This window comes from Macaca fascicularis, chromosome 1 (genome assembly GCF_037993035.2).
Source record: "Macaca fascicularis isolate 582-1 chromosome 1, T2T-MFA8v1.1".
Lineage (NCBI taxonomy): Eukaryota > Metazoa > Chordata > Mammalia > Primates > Cercopithecidae > Macaca > Macaca fascicularis.
In genome coordinates this window covers 164321550-164334094 of record NC_088375.1, presented here as the reverse complement: position 1 = coordinate 164334094, position 12545 = coordinate 164321550, and positions in this window count along the sequence as shown.

The window sequence follows — 12545 nt, the reverse complement described above, 5'->3', positions numbered from 1 at the left end:
AAATAAAAATAAATTAAATTAAATTAAAATTAAAATAAAATAAATAAAAATTCCTCAAGAACAACTAACTCAAAACTTCCAAAATGAAACTCATCTCCATCAGCAATCTCACTAGCCAAATCCATATTTCACTTTTCATTACCTTTGACTCCTCCCTTGCCATGAGGCAGGAAAATAGTGTCTGGAGACAGGAAACATAAGGCCAATTCACACTTGAGCTATGACAGGAAATATCCTCTCCATAGGGTGTATGCTGTAAATAACTTCGTAATTTTACTTCATCCTCTGCATTTACATAGGATGTAACCCAAGTAACTAATGGAATCCTCTAGGGGGTATTTAAACTCCCAAAAAAATCTGTAACAGGTCCTTTGAGCCCCTATGCTCGGGCCGGCTCCCACGCTGTGGAGTGTACTTTCATTTTCAGTAAAACCCTTCATTCCTTCCTCGCTTTGTGCATTTTGTCCAATTTTTTTTTTTTTTTTTTTTTTCTGAGACGGAGTCTCGCTCTGTCGCCCAGGCTGGAGTGCGGTGGCCGCATCTCAGCTCACTGCAAGCTCCGCCTCCCGGGTCTACGCCATTCTCCTGCCTCAGCCTCCCGAGTAGCTGGGACTACAGGCGCCCGCCACCTCACCCGGCTAGTTTTTTGTATTTTTTAGTAGAGACGGGGTTTCACCGTATTAACCAGGCTGGTCTCGATCTCCTGACCTTGTGATCCGCCCGTCTCGGCCTCCCAAAGTGCTGGGATTACAGGCTTGAGCCACCGCGCCCGGCCTGCATTTTGTCCAATTTTTTGTTCAAGATGCCAAGAACCTGGACCCCCTCCACCGTTAACAGTCATAAACTCCACATTCAACCAGTCACAAAATCTTGACCTTTCTACCTACTGCAGAGCTCTAAAATGGTACTATTTCTCTTGATTTTTCCACTGCTGATAAAAAGAGTCAAACTCTGTAAAATATTTGAAGAGATTTATTCTGAATCAAATATGAGTGACCATGGCCTGTGACACAGCCCTCAGGAGGTCCTGAGAACATGTGCCCCAGGTAGTCGGGGTACAGCTTAGTTTTATACATTTTAGGGAGGCACGAGACATTAACCAAACACATTTAAGAAATACATTGGTTTGGTCCAGAAAGGCAGGACAGCTTGAGGTGGTGAGGGAGACTTCAGGCTATCAGTAAATTTATTTGTTTTTGTTTTGTTTGAAATGGAGTTTCCCTGGGACACCCAGGCTGGAGTACAATGGTGTGATCTCGGCTCACTGCAACCTCAGCTTCTTGGTTTCAAGCAATTCTCCTGCCTCAGCCTCTTGAGTAGCTGGGACTACAGGCATGTGCCACCACGCCTGGCTAATTTTTGTATTTTCAGTATAGATGGGGTTTCACCATATTGGCCAGGCTATTCTTGAACTCCTGACCTCAAGTGATCCGCCTGCCTCGGCCTCCCAAAGTGCTGGGATTACAGGCCTGAGTCACTGCACCCGGTTTATAGGTGTATTTAAAATTTTTCTAGTTGACAATTGGTTGAGTTTGTCTAAAGACCTGGAATTAACAGAAAGGATTGTCTGGGTTAAGATAAAGGATTGTGGAGACCCAAGTTCTTATTTGCAGAAGAAGCCTTCAAGTACTAGACTTCAGAGAGAAGAGACTGTAAAATGTTTCTTATCAGACTTAAAGTCTGTGCTGATGTTAATGCTGGAGAGGTGTAATGAGGTATGTTCGACCACCACTTCCCATCAGGACCTGAAACAGTCTCTGCAGCTAAATTTTAAAAGAGCCCTGAATGAGGAGGAAGTCCATTCAGATAGATGGTTGGAAGGGGGGTCTGAGAATTTTATTTTTGGTTCATACTACTAGCCATATTTGAATTCAGGCTACCATTACTTGAAACTGTCTCCAAACTGATCTGTCACTCCCATTTCCCACCTATGCTTGCACACACAAAACCCCACATCACTCACCCCTTGGATTGCCAGATGTATCAAATAAAATTATAGGACACCCAGTTAAATTTAAAGTTCAAATATCCAACAACTTTTTAGTATACGTGTATCCCAAATAGGACAGGGATATTTGTAATACTTGAGATATTGTCCCAAGCAGTATTTGGGATGTACTTATACTTAAAAAAAAATAAAAAAATAAAAAAATGTTGGCCGGGTGCGGTGGATCATGCCTGTAATTCCAGCACTTTGGGAGGCTGAGGCGGATGGATCACGAGGTCGGGAGACTGAGACTATCCTGGTTAACACGGTGAAACCCCGTCTCTACTAAAAAATACAAAAAATTAGCCAGGCGCAGTGATGGGCGCCTGTAGTCCCAGCTACTGGGGAGTCAGAGGCAGGAGAATGGCGTGAACCCGGGAGGCGGAGCTTGCAGTGAGCCGCGATGGCGCCACCGCACTCCAGCCTGGGCGACAGAGCGAGACTCCGTCTCCAGGGGGGGAGAAAAATGTTGTTTATCTGAAATTCACATTTACCTGGACTTCTCTAAAGCAAAAATGAAATTGTAAGGCCCCCCGGAGCATCTGAATAGACTTCCTCCACAGCCAGGGTGCTCTTAAAATTTAACCTGAGAGGCTGGGCGCAGTGGCTCACGCCTATAATCCCAGCATTTTGGGAGGCCCAGCCGGGTGGATCATCTGAGGTCAGGAGTTCGAGACCAGCCTGGACAACGTGGTGAAAACCCGTCTCTACTAAAAATACAAAAATTAGCTGAGCATGGTGGCAGGCACCTGTAACCCCAGCCACTTATGAGGCTGAGGCAGGAGAAAGGCTTGAAACCAGGAGGTGGAGGTTGCAGTGAGTCAAGATTGTATCATTGCACTCTAGCCTGGGTAACAAGAGTTAAATTCTGTCTCAAAAAAAAAAAAAAATTAACCTGAGAGACTGGTTCAGGCCATAATGAGAAGTGGGGATCAGACCTGCTTCATGATACCTCTCCAACATTAACATCAACACAGACCTTAAATCTTAAATAGACCTTTACAGTCTATTCTCTATGATGCCTGCTACCTGGAGACTTCATCTGCATGATAAAACTTTGGTCTCTGCAAGCCAGACATTTCCTTTCTGTTGATCCCAGGTATTTAGATAAACTCAACCAACTGTCAACCAGAAAATGTTTAAATCATACTGGAAGCCCTCCCCACCCACCACTTTGAGTTGTCCTGCTTTTCTGAACCCAACCAATATATTTCTTTTCTCTTTTTTTTTTTTTTTGTTTTTTTTTTGAGATGGAGTCTCGCTCTGTTGCACAGGTTGGAGTACAGTGGTGTGATCTCGGCTCTCTGCAAGCTCTGCCTCCTGGGTTCACGCCATTCTCCTGCCTCAGCCTCCCGAGTAGCTGGGACTACAGGTGCCCGCCATCACGCCCAGCTAATTTTTTGTATTTTTAGTAGAGACAGGGTTTCACTGTGTGAGCCGGGATGGTCTCGATCTCCTGACCTCGTGATCTGCCCACCTCAGCCTCCCAAAGTGCTGAGATTACAGGTGTGAGCCACCGCGCCTGGTGGGAAGGGGTTCTTATCCCTCAAGCACATGGTTCCTGCTGCTGTGTCCTTCCCCTATTGGCTAGGGTTAGACTACACAGGCTAAATTAATTCCGATTCGCTAATTTAAAGAGAATGACAGGGTGAGTGCTTTGGCAGGAGTCAGGGCAGAGCAGGTAGCAGGTAATTGGAATGAGTTAGGGTGGAGCTGGTGATTGGAATGTAGGGTGGAACAGGTGATCAGAATGAGTCAGGGTGGAGTAGGTAATCAAAAAAGGTTGCTTTACGAGGAAGTTAAGTTTAAAAGCAGAAGGCAAATAATTGAACATATTAATAGTGACATATTAATTCTTTGAAAAGAAATTTAGGACTCATATCTAACACCATCTTGCTTTTGGTGGATTTTGGCTGGCTTCTTTACCGCATGCTGTTTTATCAGCAAGGTCTTTGTGACTTGTATTGTGCCGACTTCCTTAACCTCCTGGAATTCAGCCTAGTAGATCTCAGCCTTAGTTTACCCAGCCCCTATTCAAGATGGAGTCACCCTGTTTCAAATGCCTCTGACAGTTTTGCTTTGTCACCCAGGCTGGAGTGTTGTTGGTTCACTGGAACACGAGTTCTTACGTTTTTGTCAGGCCTCTGAGCCCAAGCCAAGCCATCATATCCCCTGTGACCTGCATGTATACATCCAGATGGCCTGAAGCAAGTGAAGAATCACAAAAGAAGTGAAAATGGCCAGTTCCTGCCTTAACTGCTGACATCCCACCATTGTGATTTGTTCCTGCCCCACCTTAACTGAGCGATTAACCATGTGAAATTCCCTCTCCTGGCTCAGAAGCTCCCCTACTGAGCACCTTGTGACTCCCACCCCTGCCCGCCAGAGAACAACCCCCTTTGAGTGTAATTTTCCTCTACCTACTCAAATCCCATAAAATGGCCCCACCCCCATCTCCCTTCGCTGACTCTCTTTTGGTACTCAGCCTGCCTGCACCTAGGTGATTAAAAAGCTTTATTGCTCACACAAAGCCTGTTTGATGGTCTCTTCACAGGGTCGTGTTACCGGGGGTCCTTGCTCCCAGAGCTCCCAAGATGGTGGCGGGCCACTTCCAAGATGGTGGCAAGCCTCGTGTTCTCTGACCTGGAGTTCTTGGCCTCACGGATTCCAAGGAATGGAATCTTGGGCGATGCGGTGAGTGTTATAACTCTATTAGAAGCCGTGGGTCACGGAAGAGAACCGTGGAACCCAGTGACTAGTGTTCAGCTCAATTAGGATGAACCCAGGCACTTAGCCATGCAGGAAAAATGGCAAGCCTTTAGCCCGATCGGGAGTGGCAATGGGCGCCTCACTGGATCAAGAGCACAGCAGGCACCCTGCTGGATCCGGAGGGATGGAAGTCAGTGGCGGGTCTGTGACAGCAGCAAACAGCAGTGGTGGATGGTGAGCGAAAGCTCAGCTGGAGCCCTAACAAAACACGGACCAGAAAAGTGCAGTTGCAAGATTTAATAGAGTGAAATAAAGTGAAGACAGAGCTCCCATATAAGGGGAGGGGACCCAAAGGGGGTTGTCCTAGCTGGCTCAAATGCCTGGGTTTATATCCTGATCCTTGTCCCTCCGGCTGTGCTCTCAGGCAATAGATAATTGGCCTGTTTTGCCTAATTAGCATTTTAGTGAGCTCTCTGATTGGTCAGGTGTGGGCTAAGTTGCAAGCCCTGTGTTTAAAGGTGGATGTAGTCTTCTTCCCAGCTATGCTTAGGGATTCTTAGTTGGCCTAGGAAATTCCAGCTAGTCCTATCTCTCAGACACGCGTGACATTTGGTGCCATGACTCAGATCGGGAGACCTCCCTTGGGAGATCAATCCCCTGTCCTCCTGCTCTTTGCTCCATGAGAAAGATCCACCTATGACCTCTGGTCCTCAGACCAACCAGACCAAAGAACATCTCACCAATTTTAAATCGGGTAAGTGGTCTCTTTTTACTCTCTTCTCCAACCTTTCTCACTATCCCTCAACCTCTCTCCTTTCAATCTTGGCGCCATCCTTCAATCTCTCTCTTCTCTTAATTTCAGTTCCTTTCCTTTTCTGGTAGAGATGGAGGAGACGCATTTTATCCATGAACCCAAAACTCTGGCAGCAGTCATGGACTTGGGAAGACAGTCTTCCGTTGGTGTTTAATCACTGCAGGGACCCCTGCTTGATTATTCATCCACGTTTCAGAGGTGTCTGATCATCACAGGGACGACTGCCTTGATCTTCACCCTTAGCGGCAAGCACCACTTTCCTGGGGGGCAAGCACCCCCCATCCCATCTCTCCATGTCTCTACCCTCTCTTTTCTCTGGGCTTGCCTCCTTCACTATGGGCAACCTTCCACCCTCCATTCTTCCTTTTTCTCCCTTAGCCTGTGTTCTCAAGAACTTAAAACCTCTTCAACTCACACCTGATCTAAAACCTAAATGTCTTATTTTCTTCTGCAATACCACTTGACCCCAATACAAACTCGACAATGGTTCCAAATAGCCAGAAAACAGCACTTTCGATTTTTCCATCCTACAAGATCTAGATAATTCTCGTCATAAAATGGGCAAATGGATCTGAGGCGCCTGATATCCAGGCATTCTTTTATATATTGGTCCCTCCCTAGTCTCTGTTTCCAATGCAACTCATCTGAAATCCTCCTTCTTTCCCTCCCGCCTGTCCCCTCAGTCCCAACCCCAAGTGTCACTGTGTCTTTTCAATCTTCCTTTTCTACCAACCCATCTGACCTCTCCCCTCCTCCCCAGACTGCTCCTCTTCAGGTCACTCCCCACCAGGCTGAATCAAGCTCCAATTCTTCCTCAGCCTCCACTCCCCCACCCTATAATCCTTCTATCACCTCACCTCCTCACACCAGGTCCGGCTTACAGTTTTGTTCCGTGACTAGCCCTTCCCAACCTGCCCAACAATTTCCTCTTAAAGAGGTGGCTGGAGCTAAAGACATAGTCAAGGTTAATGCTCCTCTTTCTTTATCCGACCTCTCCCAAATCAGTTAGCATTTAGGCTCTTTTTCATCAAATATAAAAACCCAGCCCAGTTCATGGCTTGTTTGGCAGCAACCCTGAGACGCTTTATAGTCCGAGACCCTGAAAGGTCAGAAGGCTGTCTTATTCTCAATATGCATTTTATTACTCTGTCTGCTCCCAACATTAAATAAAGCTCCAAAAATTAGATTCTGGCCCTCAAACCCCACAACAGGACTTAATTAACCTCACCTGCAAGGTGTACAATAATAGAGTAGAGGGAGCCAAGTAGCAACATATTTCTGAGTTACAATTCCTTGCCTCCATTGTGAGAGAAACCCCAGCCACATCTCCAGCACACAAGAACTTCAAAATGCCTAAGCTGCCGCAGTCAAGCATTCCTACAGGATCTCCTCCATCAGAATCTTGCTTCAAGTGCCAGTAAAGTGGCCACTGGGCCAAGGAATGCCCGCTGCCCGGGTTTCCTCCTAAGCCATGTCCCATCTGTGTGGGACCCCAATGGAAATCAGACTGTCCAACTCCCCCACAGCCACTCCCAGAGCCCCTGGAACTCTGGCCCAAGGGTCTCTGACTCCTTCCCAGATCTTCTCAGCTTAGTGATGTGAAACTGATGTGACCCGATCACCTCAGAAGCCTCCTGGACCATCATAGATGCTTTGGGTAACTCTTACAATGGAGGGTAAGTACGTCCCCTTCTTAATTGATACGGAGGCTACCCACTCCACATTACCTTCTCTTCAAGGGCCTGTTTCCCTTGCCTCCATAACTGTTGTGGGTATTGATGGCCAGGCTTCTAAACCTCTTAAAACTCCCCAACTCTGATGCCAACTTGGACAACATTCTTTCATGCACTCCTTTTTAGTTATCCCCACCTGCCCAGCTCCCTTATTAGGTCGAGACATTTTAATTAAATGATCTGCTTCCCTGACTATTCCTGGGCTACAACCACACCTCATTGCCGCCTTTTTCCCCAGTTCAAAGCCTCCTTCACATCCTCCCCTTGTATCTCCCCACCTTAATCCACATGTATGGGAAACCTCTACTCCCTCCTTGGTGACCCATCATGCACCCCTTACCATCCCATTAAAACCTAATCACCCTTACCCCACTCAATGCCAATATCCCATCCCACAGCACACTTTAAAAGGATTAAAGCCCATTATCACTTGCCTGTTACAGCATGGTCTTTTAAAGTCTATAAACTCTCCTTACAATTCCCACATTTTACCTGTCCAAAAACCAGACAAGTCTTACAATTTAGTTCAGGATCTGCGCCGTATCAACCAAATTGTTTTGCCTATCCACCCTGTGGTGCCAAACCCATATGCTCTCCTATCCTCAATACCTTCCTCCACAACCCATTATTCTGTTCTGGATCTCAAACATGCTTTCTTTACTATTCCTTTGCACCCTTCATCCCAGCCTCTCTTCGCTTTCACTTGGACTGACCCTGACACCTATCAGCCTCAGCAACTTACCTGGGCTGTGCTGCCATGAAGCTTCACAGACAGCCCCCGTTACTTCAGTCAAGCCCAAATTTCTTCTTCATCCATTACCTATCTTGGTATAATTCTTCATGAAAACACAAATGCTCTCCCTGTCGATCGTGTCTGTCTGATCTCTCAAACCCCAACCCCTTCTACAAAACAACAACTCGTTTCCTTCCTGAGCATGATTGGATACTTTCACCTTTGGATACCTGGTTTTGCCATCCTAATAAAACCATTATATAAACTCACACACAAAAAACCTAGCTGACCCCATAAATCCTAAATCCTTTCCCCACTCCCCTTTCTATTCCTTAAAAAACAACCCTAAAGTCTGCTCTCACACTAGCTCTCCCTAACTCATCCCAACCCTTTTTTCATTACACATAGCTGAAGCGCAGGGCTGTGCGGTCAGAATTCTTACACAAGAGCCAAGACCGCACCCTGTAGCCTTTCTTTCCAGCAACTTGACCTTACTGCTTTTGCCTGGCCCCCACATTATTCCGGATACCAGACCTGACCCCCATGACTGTATCTCTCTAATCCACCTGACATTCACTCTATTTCCCCATATTTCCTTCTTTCCTGTTCCTCACCCTGATCACACTTGGTTTATCGATGGCAGTTCCACCAGGCCTGATAGCCACTCACCAGCAAAGGCAGGCTATGCTATAGTATCTTCCACATCTATAATTGAGGCTACCACTCTGCCCCCCTCCACTACCTCTCAGCAAACCTTAACTCGGGCCCTCACTCTTGCAAAGATACTATGCGTCAGTATTTATACTGACTCTAAATATGCCTTCCATATCCTGTACCACCTTGCTGTTATATGGGTAAAAAGAGGTTTCCTCACTACACAACGTCCTCCATCATTAATATCTCTTTAATAAAAACTCTTCTCAAGGCTGCTTTACTTTTGAAGGAAGCTAGAGTCATTCACAGCAAGGGGCATCAAAGGCGTCAGATCCCATCGCTCAGGGCAACGCTTATACTGATAAGGTAATTAAAGAAGTAGCTAGCATTCCAACTTCTGTCCCTCATGGCCAGTTTTTCTCCTTCTCATTGGTCACTCCCCCTTACTCTCCCACTGAAACTTCCACCTATCAATCTCTTTCCACACAAGGCAAATGGTTCATGGACCAAGGAAAATATCTCCTTCCAGTCTCACAGGCCCATTCTATTCTGTCGTCATTTCATAACCTCTTCCATGTAGGTTACAAGCCACTAGCCCATCTCTTAAAACCTCTCATTTCCTTTCCATCGTAAAATCTATCCTCAACAAATCACTTCTCAGTGTTCCATCTACTATTCTACCACTCCTTAGGGATTTCTCAGGCCCCCTCCCTTCCCTACACAGCAAGCTCTGGGATTGGCCCCTGCCCAGGACTACCAAATTGACTTTACTCACATGCCCCGAGTCAGGAAACTAAAATACCTCTTGGTCTGGGTAGACACTTTCCCTGAATGGGTAGAGGCCTTTCCCACGGGGTCTGACAAGGCCACCACAGTCATTTCTTCCCTTCTGTCAGACATAATTCCTCGGTTTGGCCTTCCCACCGCTATACAGTCTGATAATGGACTGGCCTTTACTAGTCAAATCACCCAAGCAGTTTCTCGGGCTCTTGGTATTCAGTGGAACCTTCATACCCCTCACCATCCTCAGTCTTCAGGAAAAGTAAAACAGACTAATGGTCTTTTAAAAACACACTTCACCATGTTCAGCCTCCAACTTAAAAAGGACTGGACAGTACTTTTACCACTTGTCCTTCTCAGAATTCAGGCCTGTCCTCGGGATGCTACAGGGTACAGCCCATTTGAGCTCCTGTATGGACGCTCCTTTTTATTAGGCCCCAGTCTCATTCCAGACACCAGCCCAACTTGGACTGTGCCCCAAAAACTTGTCATCCCTACTATCTTCTGTATAGTCATACTCCTATTCACCATTCTCAACTACTCGTAAATACCCTGCCCTTGTTTACACTCCAGTTTACACTTTGCCTTCAAACCATCATAACTGATATCTCCTGGTTTTAACTCAAACTGCCATCCTTAAGTCTCTCTTAAAGTGAATAGATAATCTTTGCTGACAGGGTACTTTCAACAAAGTACCCTCCAATACTTTCATCCTGATGAAGTCCTACTCTTTACTTTTACACTCACTCTTATTCTCATTCCAGTTCTTATGCCACCCTCTACCTCTCCCCAGTTATCTCCACCACACTAACTATCTCACTCACTCTCTCCTAGCCGTTCCTAATCTTCCTTTAACAAACAATTGCTGCCTTTGCATTTCTCTTTCCTCCAAAATTGCTGAGGCCTCAACTTACTGCTAACAAAAAGGGGACTCTGTATATTTTTAAATCAAAAGTGTTGTTTTTACCTAAATCAATCTGGCCTGGTATATGACAACATAAAAAACTTAAGAATAGAGCCAAAAAACTTGCCAACCAAGCAAGTAATTATGCTGAACCCGCTTGGGCATGCTCTAGTTGGACTTCCTGGGTCCTCCCAATTCTTAGTCCTTTTATACCTGTTTTTCTCCTTCTCTATTCGGACCTTGTGTCTTTCGTTTAGTTTCTCAACTCATCCAAAACTGTATCCAGACCATCACCAATCATTCTATATGACAAATGCTCCTTCTAACAACCCCACAATATCACCCCTTACCACAAAATCTTCCTTCAGCTTAATCTCTCCCATTCTAGGTTCCCACGCCACCCCAGTTCCTCTCAGAGCAGCCCTGAGAAACATCGCCCATTATCTCTCCATATCACCCCCCAAAAATTTTTGCTGCCCCAACACTTCAATACTATTTTATGTTATTTTTCTTATTAATATAAGAAGACAGGAATGTCAGGCCTCTAAGCCCAAGCTAAGCGATCATATCCCCTGTGACCTGCATGTATACATCCAGATGGCCTGAAGCAGGCAAAGAATCACAAAAGAAGTGAAAATGGCCGGTTCCTGCCTTAACTGCTGACATCCCACCATTGTGATTTGTTTCTGCCCCACCTTAACTGAGCGATTAACCTTGTGAAATTCCTTGTCCTGCTTCAGAAGCTCCCCCACTGTGCACCTTGTGACTCCCGCCCCTGCCCGCCAGAGAACAACCCCCTTTGATTCTAATTTTCCTCTACCTACCCAAATCCTATAAAACGGCCCCACCCCTATTTCCCTTCGCTGACTATCTTTTCGGACTCAGCCCACCTGCACCCAGGTGAAATAAACAGCTTTATTGCTCACACAAAGCCTGTTTGGTGGTCTCTTCACACGGACGTGCATGATAATGTATATGCAGATTTTTAATATTACTATGCATTTTGTGTCTGTGAAATATTTATAATAAATTTTTTAAGTTTTCAATAGAGCTCTAGACAAACTCTAAAGAATCTAACATGGATTACAAATGCCTTCACAGTTTTGCTGACCTTATTTACGTCTCTAATCTTGCCACTTCCAGTTTGTACACTATAGTTTGGTCATTCACATTTATTCCTCAGATCTCCAAGCCTGTGCCTGTACTCTGCTCTGTTTCTCTTCCTCTTCTCATTAAGTCACCTTAATTGTCAATATCTTCTCTGGCACCTTGTTTGTGTCTAGGTTAAGTACTTCTATGTATTTCCAGCATATTCATTGCTTTCTTTTTCTTCTCTTTTTTTTTTTTTTTTTTTGAGATGGAGTCTTGCTGTTGTTGCCCAGGCTGGAGTGCAATGGCACGACCTCAGCTCACTGCAACCTCCGCCTCCCAGGTTCAAGCGATTCTCTTGCCTCAGTCTCCCGAGTAGCTGGGATTACAGGTACCTGGCTCCACGCCTGGCTAACTTTTTGTATTTTTAGTAGAGACGGGGTTTCACCATGTTGGCCAGGCTGGTCTCAAAATCTTGACCTCAGATAATCCATTCGCCTCAGCCTCCCAAAGTGGTGGGATTACAGGTGTTAGCCACTGCTCCCGGCCCAGAATATTCATTACTTTCACTGTCATTTATCACTTATTCATATATTATAATTGCTGACCTTCTTCTCTGTATCTCCCATTACAATATAAGTGTCAAAAACATGCAGACTGTGTCTTATTCACCCTAACATCCCTGGCCCCTGCTTAGTGTCTTGGACTAATAGACCCTCAATAAATATTTGCTAGGAATTAATTAATTAATAATGGGATGGTTTATTTCATATTCTTGAGGCAGCTATAATTTTACTTTTAATGTGAAGCCATTTTATAATCAGTATTTAGATGAAATCATAAAGTCCTACCATCCTATAATGTGTAGATTAGAAATCACTACTTGGAGTAAAGTTCTCTCCTGTCATTCATATTGCAAAGTTTGGTTTCGACATCATCTATAACCTAAACTACATCTTGATTTAGTTATTAGGATTAGCGCATCATTTAAGTGTTCATCACACTCTACTTTTGCAGCTTCCAAAGTGGTATTATCTGGGTCATTTTGAGGCATGATCAAGAGCAGAAAACTAAGTCAAGCGATCATACAGTTAATGAGGGCATCCTGTTGCTAAAATCAAAACCTAATGTGGATCCTTGAC